General features: G+C 53.2%; 1 long non-coding RNA gene across 1 annotated transcript; it reads left to right on the plus strand.

The window, feature by feature from the left end:
* Positions 1 to 2,364: 2,364 nt before the first annotated feature.
* Positions 2,365 to 6,998, plus strand: LOC120396030. The gene is made up of 3 exons (XR_005592935.1): positions 2,365 to 2,960; positions 4,536 to 4,668; positions 4,835 to 6,998. It is a non-coding gene; the product is annotated as an uncharacterized LOC120396030 (long non-coding RNA).
* The last annotated feature ends 5,128 nt before the right edge of the window (positions 6,999 to 12,126 follow it).

The raw sequence follows: 12,126 nt of genomic DNA on the forward strand, positions 1-12,126 counted from the left end.
ACCTCTCTTAAACACCTGCCTCACTTTATTCATCTGTGTACAATTATAATAATTTACTTACCTCACAGGTGTGCTGTGAGTGTTAATTGATATTTGTTCAGAGCTTTTCAATCCTCCCAGGAGAGATGCTGTACCATTAAAAGGGTGGAGAAAATGTTGTTTTGTAGCCTCTACAAGGCACTTCTTCCTCTTGTATAGGTAATTTGTATGTGTGCAGCTGATTCAGTGCCACACCAAGGTGCCTCAGCCATATGACTCTGTAGCATGACTGGGGTGGGGAGAGGGGCTTCTGAATCTTTGATACCACATAGGCCCTTTAGTTAGATCTAAAGTCAGCTCTGTGGAAAGGTGGGGCCCTGAGGTCACAGGTCCATGGGTTACTCAAGTCCCATATTCACTGGGAAATTTACCCAAGTCAGGTATTAGTGATCTAAACGTTGTGGGGTCACAGGCAAAGCAATACAAAGATACCCCACCCCAACCAACTCCTTACCCAAATTGACTGGGCTCTTCCCACAAGAACATACCCATGACACCTCCCGCGCAGCACTCTTTCCCTGCCTGCAGCTCCCCTCAGGCTGTGACAATCTCTCTCCCACATGCCTGCCCTTAAGGTAACGTCTAGCCAGCCGCTCTCTTCCCCCGTCGCGATCCCGCAGAGAGCAGGCAGAACCAAAGCCTAACTGCGCACGTGAGAAATGAAAACAGGGCTATTTATCCTCCCCCGCATCCCCGCCGCTTGGCTTCAGGCCGGAGAATCTGGGCTGGCCCCGGGGCCTTGGCCCACCGCACAAGAGGCAGGAGGTTATGGGCCTCTGCAGCAAAATAACGCCATTCCGTTGCGGGGGTGTCCCTTGAGCCCCCCTCCATTCGCTACGGTGCTAAATCCCAGCGAGGTAGGTCCACAAAGTGGCCTGGGACCTCGACTGATCGCCCGAGCGGAGCTGAGGAGAAACAAGTGACAATGGCGAAAAGAACAAAGTTCACGAAGTACGCGGCTAGCTGGAAACAATACATGGGCTGAGCACTGGGTCTCTTATCCGCATAATCAAGGGCGCTACCCATTAGGGGTCCGTACAAGTCATGTGACCGCCACAGAACAGTCCCAAACCTTCCCGTGTCGACTCTGCCAAGAGATAAACTTCACTGGCGTAAAGATGAGCGTCTGTGCTGGGTAACCGCAGCTCTTGGCTCTGCTCTGGAACCATGACCCTTTTCCTTTCCCCTGCGCGATTTCATCCTTTCACGTTCGTTTATTTACCCGCTGCGTTTCCTAAAAGAAAACCCGTGCGTTTCTAGCTGCCCGCCTCCGTTTGCACTGTGCATCCCTCAGACACAGCCAGCGTGAATCCATTACGCCTCGATCCCATGACACGGGTTTATGCGGATACCCTCTGATTTACATTTTAAACACCGCAAATGCACTGTCTGCTAGCATGAGAAGAAAACCCAGCGTGTAACTTCAAACGACCTTCAAGGAAATGCAATTAACTGCTCTAATTATCAGTACACGCCTTGTCGAAAAAGACACAGGTGCTCGCTGCAACGCGGTTCCACCTGGTTAAGCAGAATCGTCCTACCAGTGGACGGACTCTTTCTCCCTTAATCTGGGACTTGCTACGATGCCTCTACATTTAGAAACCTCCTCACTTCCTCCATCCTCCTCTCCTCTCCTCTCCTCCCCCTTGGCTGAGGCAGGAGAGCGATCGCTCACGGCTGCTAGGCTTTGTCACACGAACACACACACACACAGACCACATTGCTCGCTGCTGCCTGGGAGAGATGCATCGTGTTTATTTCCCGGTTCCCACAAAGCAGTCACCTTCTGACGCGTCTCTTCCCCTGCTCTCCCCACCTCCACTTCTCTTCCTGCAGACTGAAGGGAAGGACCGTAGGCCACAATGATAATACAACATTTAGGTTAATAGGGCGTGTTCTGATCCGATTTCCCCCTCCGCCCGCCCTCCTGTCCCTAACGACATCGATCTGCTACATTTACTTCTGCCTTTATCGGCCCCCAGGCAGCCCCGCCAGGGCTCTGAGTCACTGTCTGAGCTACCGGATCTAACACAGATGCTGGGAATAACCGAGCCAGTAGCAACCACTAGCCTCCAGCCCGGTTACAAAGGAGCGAATCTTTGTCCACAAGTGGTGCGCTTCAGACAGTTGAACATGCAGTGTCATAATGGCTCCTATTGCTGGTAGACAAGGGAGGTGCTCTCGACACATGCAGCTATGGCAGGAGAGATGGGACCGAGAAGATAAGGACAACCCGGGCTCCCTAACGGTCCACTAGGAGGCGCTGCAGACGCCCCGTTGCCTTTTGCAAGAGGATGGAGTCATCTGGGATTCGGTGGCTTCTCATCTCATTACAGGGCATTAGGAGAAACAGGCAAATATACAGCTATTAAAATTAATCGCCTTGCGCCGTCAGATGAACATAATAGAAATTATTTATAGGCTGCCTACAATGCGTTTATCGTCATGGAGGCTAGAGGTGCTGGGTGCGGGTGAGCAGAGAAAAATATGCGCAGGCTACAATAAAGGACAGCTGTACGGATCTGCGCTAGATCTTAAGGGAGCGCTGGAAAGTAATGAGACCAGAGAGACTAGCAGGAGCCCTTGTGGGAGATACCTCAGCTCGGTTAGTGACAAAGGACTTAGCTTGTACTGGCTACAAGTCCAACTTTAAGCTTAGAGTCCAAACACTGCAGGTCAGCAAAGGTTGTGAGTATGTGACCTCAACCGGTTAGGCGAAGAGTAAACTGCAGACATTTTTCAGATGACTATACGTAGAGCTACATAAGCAAATATAAAACCTAGGCTTTGTGCTAAGTGGTCTCAAATATCCACTCTAGTGGATTTCTCTAGCAGGCAAAGTCCCGGCTTGCTGGTGTGCAGCAATGCAGAAACTAGGAGACTTTAAGCATCTAAGAAACAAATTACGTCTTAAAATAGCTGTAAGTATTTTGTTTTTACCGTACAGTGCAGAGAAGGTGCGTGCAGGAAGGAATTCACTTTTCTGACCGCTGTAAACTCTGAATGTTTGCAGATTTCAGATAACAGATTAAATGTTAATTGCTCGAGACGGCCAGGTTTAACACTCTTTAGAAAACTCTCTTACAGCATATATTCTGCTGCAGCTTTATCTGGGGGAAAAAAAAGTTCTCTCTCGCCTGAAGAATCTGTACTTTAGGTTCCAAGAGGGATTTGTAATGTAGTGCGTTTTTGAAGCATGGAAAAGATGCCTATAGATCTCCCCTCCCCCTACCGTTCAGTGCTGGCGTTGGTGTTGTTTCGGCAAACAAAATTTATCTCGGTTTCGAAAGGGTAAACAGCTGTGAAATGAATCAAGGTCCTCTGGTGACAACATGAATGAATGCTGTTCCGCTGGCGTCGGACAGCCTGAGCGGCAGAGTGGGGCTAGAGGAGTCAAAGTACAGCTAGCTCAGAGAAAGAAGCAGAAACAGTCCCAGTTTACAAAGGCTTGCGGAGAAGGTGCGAGAAAGCCCAGGACAGCCTAGAAGCGCTTCTCCGCCAAGCTCTAGAGGTTAATAAGTACACCGTCCCCTTTCCCCGGTCCGCCTGAGGCTAAGACTCGCAGCACAGCGGGTAATTGACAGTCTCAATCCAAAATTGAAACATGTGTTAACAACAACGCCACGCATCCTAGGATCTTCTCGGGAGATCGCCTCCTCATGATCTTTATACATTACTTGAATCCAGCTGAGGCAAGTGTCACGAGGCTCTTAGAGCACGTTTCTCGTCTACCTGTAAATCAATTCAATTGCTGTTTAGAAAGAAGCAGCCTCTATTTTGCAGCAAAAGTAGCAGGGCCATTTTTTTGTTTTTTACTCTGTCCTCCCAGCGTTGGTTTCAATGAGGGCCCAGAGGCAAAGCATGCTGGTATTGCCCCCTCCCGGTCCACTCCAGTCCTCCCTATTAATTATGCCTTGGAATGTTGGCACAGATGCTAAACACTAAATCGCATTAAATTGATTACGTTATATTCTCCTTCTTTCAGAGCAAACAGACCCGCTTGAAGCACAGCCCTTCGGCTGACGTAGATCGCTATACATACCCTTTCAGGGCTTGTTTTTATTTACAATGTATTATACATGTATTCTGCACGCTAGACAAAAAGTGATTGGAATGTGCTTTCTATGAAGCCCGGATCCACACGTGGGGCCCAGTTCTGCAAACGCTTATTCCTGATGTGCCGTTAATTAACTCCAATGGGATTACTGGCGCCAGTAAACATTACTCCCTTGGGTAAACGTTCCTAAAACCCGGACCTACTTTAATAACTACTTTATGGAGATGTCTCCTGAGCAGGATCGGGCTCGTGGTATAGATTATTAGAGTAACCCAGTTGTCCCCCTTCATGTTTATTGAAGATCGTTGTATATACAAGGACTAATCGGTAAACAAACCCAGGCTTAGCAGAAATGAATTTAGTATACTAGCACCTCTGGGATCCTCGTTCATTATCACTCATGACACAGAATTAATGTTTTGCTTTTGCTTTTTCCCAGAGGAGAAAGGCCGCAGATTTTGCTGACGTTCTAACGTCCTTTATAAATAACAGTGACTGTCACGGAGGGGACGCAGGAGTGGTCGGAAGAAGAGAACTGGTTCAGAGGGACTTCGGCCTATACAGACAGCCAGGTTTCTAGGGTTTTCGGGGAAGTGCAGACCCAAAGGGAGGGTTTCACCTCTCCTCCCAGTCAGTCACTTGGTATTCCTCTATTCGCCAGGCTAGAGGAAATTTCGGGGGGGGGAGGCTTTAAGCCTCCTAAAGTAGGAACTGATCACTTTTACTTTTGTTTTCAAGCTGCCCACACACAGTACACAAAGGTGATGACCAGCTGAGAAAAAAATGGACCCCCCTTTCTGAACAGCCCCCCAGTAATTAACACGGAAGTGATTCGGAGCTCTGTACTAGTCTGCTCGGCCCTTACGCGGCTGTGCAGCGTGGACACACCCCGGAGAGCCGACACCGTCTGGAACTGCTGCGTCCAAGGCCGGGACCGGGCAGATTAACAGCAGCTCCCGCGCCTGGAGCTCCCTCCCTTCTCCCGCAGGCGCCAGCAGCGATCCGGAGGGGCAGGAGGCGGAGCCATAGCGCTAGGCACCGGCGCGCAGGGTAGCGAACTGCTCCTCGTTAACGTAGCCCCGGCGCTAAGCGCGATGCCTTTGCGCTCCTGGGAGCTCGGGGAGGGCTAGCGCCGGATGCGCCCCCTGGGGCTGGGCGGCTCCACACCGCCCCCAGCGCAAGGCTGTGACTGCGGAGCACAAGCCGGCCCCGGCCGTTTGCGAGCTGGCGCCCTTCCGCGGCAGTAACGATGCCGAGCTTCACCCCGGCATCCAAACACACACTCGCTAAGGTCCGTTAACAAGGCAGCGGCTGGAAGGTGCAGGGAAAAACACGGAGGCGTTTGCGATGAGAGCGGCTCCGAGCGCGGTTTAACTACCCGGGGAACAGGGTTGTGCCTCGAGCACTTGCAATCGACCATGCAGCTTATCGGAGCACTGCGCGAGGCCTCCTCCCGAGCCGCACCCAGGGCCGGGCGGGGGAAACCCGGGAACCGTCGCTCGGGCCTGTGCTTGGAGCCACCGCGCGCTCCTCGGAGCCGGCTGCTCGGCCCGTTCGAGCTGCCTGCTGCCAGCCAGTCGGTGTGCGCTCGGGGGGGCGGGGGGGGTGTCAAGCGGTGCAATGGGCGGCTCGCCCAGCGGGTTCCCTACCCCGCCAGAAGGACGTGTGCCAAGGGAGCTCTGCCCTCTCCTGCCTGCAAAGGTACAAGATTCTTCACAGAGGGGTGTGGAGAGTAGCACGCAGCACCCCCGGGACCTGCTCCAGCTCTGCGACACACGCCCCCCCGCCCCTTCCCGGCATTACTTAAACCCAGACTCTGCACACAGCGGATTATGCCTTCTGCGCTCAAATCCAAGCGCCTCCTGGCTCCGGCTCGCTCCGCCAATCCTTTCTCCCTCGTGCTCCCTTGGCTGGCTGTGCCTCCTGCGAGAAGCGCTGGGAGAGACGCCAGCAGCGCCCGAGGCGCAGCCCGAGGCAGCAGCAGCTGAGCCCCCGGACATATCTGAGGGTGGGTCTAAGGTCTGGTCACATCAGCCGAGAGACAGGTCGGGGTCATTCCTCACGGGCGCCCCCCCCCCCCGCCATTCCTCCCGGAGCGTCCCAGCCGTGCGGACACACCGGGCTGGGATACACAACTTGCAGAATGGTCGGGCCGGGAGGACGCCTGCGGCTGGCAGGAATAGGCTCCCCGGAACCGCGGACAAGCGCGATCCTACTCCCATTCAAGCCCCTGGGGCTTTGGCCATTGACTTGGATAGGAGCAGGGTCTGTCCCGGAACCTGAGAGACGGATGGTCTCGGACTCCGGCTCTGACACGGTGTCTCCCCTGCGGAGCCAATGGCTGAAGCAGCCCTTATTACCCTGCGGTGGAGACAGTCTCACGCCGTTGTTTGGATTCAACCTGCGCTGAGAACTGTGATAAACGGTGCCTCTGGCGGGGCACTCGCTACTTTTTAAACGGCATTATCTCGCCTATAAGAACTGGTTTGTTTTGAATACAAAGCTGTTTACCGAGCATTTATCCAGCCATTTATGATCGCAGGGAGTACATCTTAGCGGGGAGTAATCCCCTTACAAAGCCGCAGGTTTATTTTTACTAGGGGCAAAAAGGGGTCTAAACCCACCTATACTTGTTTGTTTGTGGGGTGGTGAGTTTTCCCTGGAATCAAGCCTACGCAGAACAACAGATTCCCCCCAAGATTTTACAGAAGAAGTCCCCTCCTGGCTCAAGGCCGTATGTGGCAAATTTTAGACTCGAGAGAGGTTTTATTGCAGAGTAATTATCCTCGATCCCCTTCCTGGTAGAGGTTTATAAGTGAAAACGCTGCCAGAACGCTATTTAGTGTAGCGAAGGCGAAACTGCAGTCAAGAGGCTGCTGGGTTTACACGCCCCCTGTTGGAAAAGCCCGTGTAATTAGGAAGAACTCTCACCAGAGGAGGCTTGAGTTCAGGGCCTTGACGGCAGGGTGATCACTTATGAGGGAGAAGAAGAAATAGCTTCCCTCCTTCCTTAATGAAAATTAGTTCGAATTGAAATGGCAAGACAGAAGATTGATACGCAACGTGCAACACGCGTGGTTTGCCTCCTGAGAAAAGCAAAGTAATGAACAGAAACTCCTCCCCTTATTGGCAAATGCTTTGCTTTTTTAAAGCCCTTTCCTTGCCTCATACGCATCGGTACTAATAACGGTAATAAAAAGAGATGCAGTGCTATAGTTAGTAATATATTGCATGGTCATAGCCAGCCCCAAAGCCCTTTACAAACATGAATTAAATAATTAGCCCCACAACCCCAACACTCGTTTATTATTACTCCCGTTTTACAAAAGAGGAGAGGGAGGTATGGAGCGAATCAGCGATTAGCTGGGATTCACACAGCGAGTCTATGGCAGAGATGGAAGTAACATAAAAATCCTGACTCTCCATCCCCTACTCTAAACACTAGCTACACTACCTTAGTTTTTCATCAAGACACATTAAAAAAATGAGTGCATCTCCCTCGCACCTCTAAACTCAAGCCTTAGTATTTAAAACCTAACAGCGGGTCTGAATCTAATCTAATTGTTTTGCTTTAGACCAAAGACACTCACATATTATTCAGGCAGTCATTAAAACACCTTTTTCTTTTTATCATTTTGGCAAATGCAGTTAACAATCCCTGTATGAAGGGTTACAAAAGGCTGCTTACTCCTCTCACTAACCTTATCCTGACGCCTCATTGTTAAGGGCAAAAGTGACTTATACTAGGGGCACCGATGAAAACTTTCTTTTCAACGAGAATGGCGGTACTTCACAGCCACTTCGTGGTTTATTGCTAAAGGAGGCGCCTGTTTATGGTCAAGCAGCATTACATTGGGCCACCTCGATTTTTAAGCCGTACTCCCCATTGATTTAATTGTTTTTAGGAATGCAAATCGCAGCAGTCATGATCCATGCATCCATCGGTGTTTAAATAACACTAATAATCACTCTAAATAATAAAGCAATCTGTTAAGTGAGGTGTGTGCTCATGATAAACCCCCCTAAATACTGTACATTAGCCAGCCTCCTTACACGTCTCGCTGCATATTAAACTTTATGTTGGGTCCCAGTACTCCCAGTTTTTTCTTCAATTCATAGCCCTGTAGATGTCCATCTTTAAGTTTGACTGTTTTAAAATTAATGCACTGAAGAAATATAACCCTACTTAATCATGGTTTCTGGTTCCTCGAGAACAAAAGGAGAAGACGAGGTCATCACGTTTTTTGTTGTAACACAGAGACAAGAAAGCTGAAACTACGGACAACATACTGGAAACTCCACACGTAAGAGAAGCAATGCACTGACGAAAGAGGAGACTGAATTAATCCCTGCAGTAGAGAGCAAATACCTAGCTTTGCGTTCTTGCATATTAATGTGCAGCCGTATTTAAGAATGCCAGAGCATAGCTGCCTGGCACTTAAATATTGTTTAGTCAGAGGCTGTAACCTCAGGCATATGCAAGAAGGGTGCGTACGCAAACACACACACACACACTGTTCTATTAAAATGATAAGCCACGGTCACTGGGGTCTTGCATTATTTAAAAAAAAACACCTTGGATGTGAGGTTTATAACCACATAAGATAAACCAATACGTGGGGAGGGGAATTGCAATATAACCTGCATGTGCCGGTGACGAACCCAGGAGTTCCAACACGAAAGAACAATTAAACAGAAGTGGCCTTTCTAGAAAAGGGAGCGTGCATAAACAAATATGCCCAGAGGAAACAGTCCAGCGATGACTCCATTTTTTCCACAAGCACATGGTTAGTGATATGTTGAATACCCGAGACAAACCATTGCTTTCCTCCACTGACAAAGCATTTTTGCAGTATTCGTCACTGATCTCTACGCTGCCCGGCTGAAATACAAAATGTCAACAAGGGTGTTTGAAATACACGTGAAGGAATGGCTGTAAGCGGGCGACGCTAGCGCAGATACTTCAGCAGCGTTCTCTCCTCCTATTCCGAATTCACTTTTCCCGGTCACAACATGCCTCGCAGGCAAACGCAACGCTTAAGGCTTCCCCCCTCTGCTGCCCCTTCAAGTAGGCTTCTTCCATAATGCACCCGGCGTGTTCGTCCTCAGCAATACAGTTAAGCGCATTAATGGCAAGCAGTTTCATTTGTGCTACGAAGTTATTTGCTATCGCTTGGGGGGATGGAGGTGTTTGTTTCATGGCTGGAAAATGAGCTGGGAGCTCACACGCTGGCTGCAAGCCTGAGAGCGGCGGGATTTACACAGATCATGGGGGGTTAACTAACAAATTATGTGCAAGAAAAGGCTTATTTGAACCCATGCCTTTAAGAATGATCCATCAGTACCTTTAATAATAGCCAAGGCCAAATTCTGCCCTGGGCTGCAGAGGTGTGTAAGTGAAGACAGAACGGAGCCCCCGGAATACAAAGTCCGATTGCAAACTCAGAACAGGATTTAAAGGCCTCTCCCCCAAACGTGCCTCTTAATTCTGCCCTTCAGACCCCATCTGGAGCACGCAAGTTTCTGCACAGAACAAGCGATCAGGCAGCAAAAACCGACCGCACACGCGCACAGGGAAACCAGGGGACCTCTCCCGGGTCGCAGCCCTGCCTCGCTCCGAGCTGCAGAAAGGAAACCCGCCCGCTTTCCGCCTTTCGCTTCAGCTGCGCCCCCAGCCTATTCTGAGCCGAGAGTGTCTGCGGATGCAAATGGCGTCTCGCCGCCCCCCCCCCCCGACACCGCACAGATCTTCTGCCAGACGCAGATGTGCAAGCAAGCCGCCCGGGGGAAGGGAAGGGAAACTGCAGGAGCCACTTCCCCACCCCAACCGCCTGGCACGGAGTAGCAGCCACCGGATGGTGGCCGCCCGCACGGGCAGGCTGCGGAACTCGTGCTCAGCCGGCTGCAAATGACAGAGCACGCACTGCCTGTGTGCGCTGGGGTGGGTGGCTGAGGAGCGAGGGGCCCTAGCCCAGCGGGGTGGATACTGGCGAGCCTGATACATTACACTCCGGGACGCAAGAGAGCAAAAGGGGTGGGGGGTGGGGTGTCTCCGGATGCGCCGCTGGAGCGGCCTTGCCACCCGCGGGTACAGGCCATGTGTATTTGCAGAGTGTAATGTAATGGGAGCCCTCGGGTCAGCGGCAAGGCTTCAAACTGCAGCGATCGGCTGCGAAAGCAGCTTCACCTGCTCTCCCGTCCCCTCCTGGCTGCTGACTGCATTGCAAACCTTACCGTCTCTCCCTGCCGGAGCCTGCAGCACAGGCACTTTGCTTCGCTCCTTCCTGCCACGCAAAGGCGTGTGTGTGTGTGATAATCCCCTGCCACTGCCTGCCGTGTGCAGCTGTCACACACATGCCAACTGGCCCTGTCAAGGGAGGACAGCCCCGGTTGTTTGTTTTATTAAGCAAGCGCTCGCTGCGTTCTCCCCGCGGCCCTGCAGAAAGCTCCCCCGGCGCCGCGTATTTCAATGCAGAAAGCGTGTGTGCGGGGAGGGAATGGGATCTTTTCCGTGCTCCCCCCCCCTGTTTAACCACCACCACGGGCGGCCGGCTCCCGCGGAGCAGCCCCTCATTTCGGCGAGAGACCCGGGGAGCACGTTCCCCGCCGCAGTGAATCGCGGCTGGAAAAATGAACCTCGGAGCCGGATGCACTTGAGTCCCCGTGCTGGGGGCAGGCAGGGGCCGGAGCAGCGGCCGCCGCGGGGATCAGCGTGCGGCGCGCGTCCCTTTGATCCGGAGACGGGCGCAGTCACGCGGGTAACAGCGGCAGCCCCGAGCCGTGGGCTGCCCGGGCTGCTGCAGCAGAAGCTCGGCCCCTCCCCGCTGCGGCTCTGGGGGCTGGGTAACACCTCCCCTCCCCCGCGGCTCTCGGGCGCTCAGCTGCCCCGGTGGGGGGCAGGGGGGGAAGCGCTGCCCCGCCAGGCCTCCTGCGGCCCCGCGCCGCGGCCTGAGTGCAACGCGAGCAGCCGCCCCCGCCCCCAGCTCGGCTCTCCCCGGGGCAGGGGCGCGCAGCTCACGCTCCGCTGCCAGCTGCCGCTGCGGCACGTGACCCGCCCCGGCTCCTGCTGCCCGAGCTGCTGCCGTGTGCCGGGCGCGCCCCCTTCAGCCGCCGCCCCCCCGGCCGCCCGAGGCAGGGGCGTGAAGGCGGGTGGTGGGGGCCGCTGCCTGGGCCCCCCTCGCGCGTTCGGCTGGGCCCAGCGAGCCGCCCCTCACCCCCCGCTCTGCACGGCCCTCGGGGTGGCGAGCCGGGGCCTCCTGCTCCCGCGGCGGGACGCTGCTCGCCAGGCAACGGTGTTAAGAGGAGCCCGAGGGCCCGGCCTCGGGTTACACCCAGAGCGTCTGTGCAGCGCCTGCCTGCGCTGGAGCCGTGACTTTTTATAGGGTGCCCTTGGCTGAACGCAGGTGTGAGATCTAAGCCCCCAGCCAGCCTCTGTGTCTCTCCCCCTGGTTCCCAGGGCCTGCTGGAGAGGAACTAACATTGAACTTAAGCTCTTAGCACCCTTTGGTGGGGTATCCCCCGGAGCCGCCCTCTCTTCCTCCCGCCACGCTTTTGTCCCCAAAAGACCTTGTCACTTTCCCTATGAGTCACAACACCTTCCACTGCTGTTAGCTGCCTGAGTCACCCCCCAGTGCACCCCCCCCCCCCCACTGTGACAGGTGGGTGGCTGGAACCAACAGCTAGAAGTGAAAGTGTTTCCCCTCTAACAACTTCAAGCTATCGGAAATCAGGAGTCAGACCCCCAAAATCATGAGATTCTTTTAAAAAACGACAGTGTGGTGTTTTTAGGTCAGTTTCTTGATTTTTTTAATTCCCACCTGCCCATCCCCAGGGTGTGTGCCTGTGACAATTAGTGTTGCCCTCTCTCCCACATGTACTGGATTAGGGTATTTTGGCCCCTGCTGCAGGAGCTCTCACCCCCACATCTGCCACTTTCCTACCCAACAATTAATCCTGTCCCTCAGTCCCTTCGTCAGTGCTGTTGCCACCCAACCTCCCTCAATTCAGTCCCCCTTCCCCCATCATCCCCA

The sequence above is a fragment of the Mauremys reevesii genome, linkage group 1 (genome assembly GCF_016161935.1).
Source record: "Mauremys reevesii isolate NIE-2019 linkage group 1, ASM1616193v1, whole genome shotgun sequence".
Lineage (NCBI taxonomy): Eukaryota > Metazoa > Chordata > Testudines > Geoemydidae > Mauremys > Mauremys reevesii.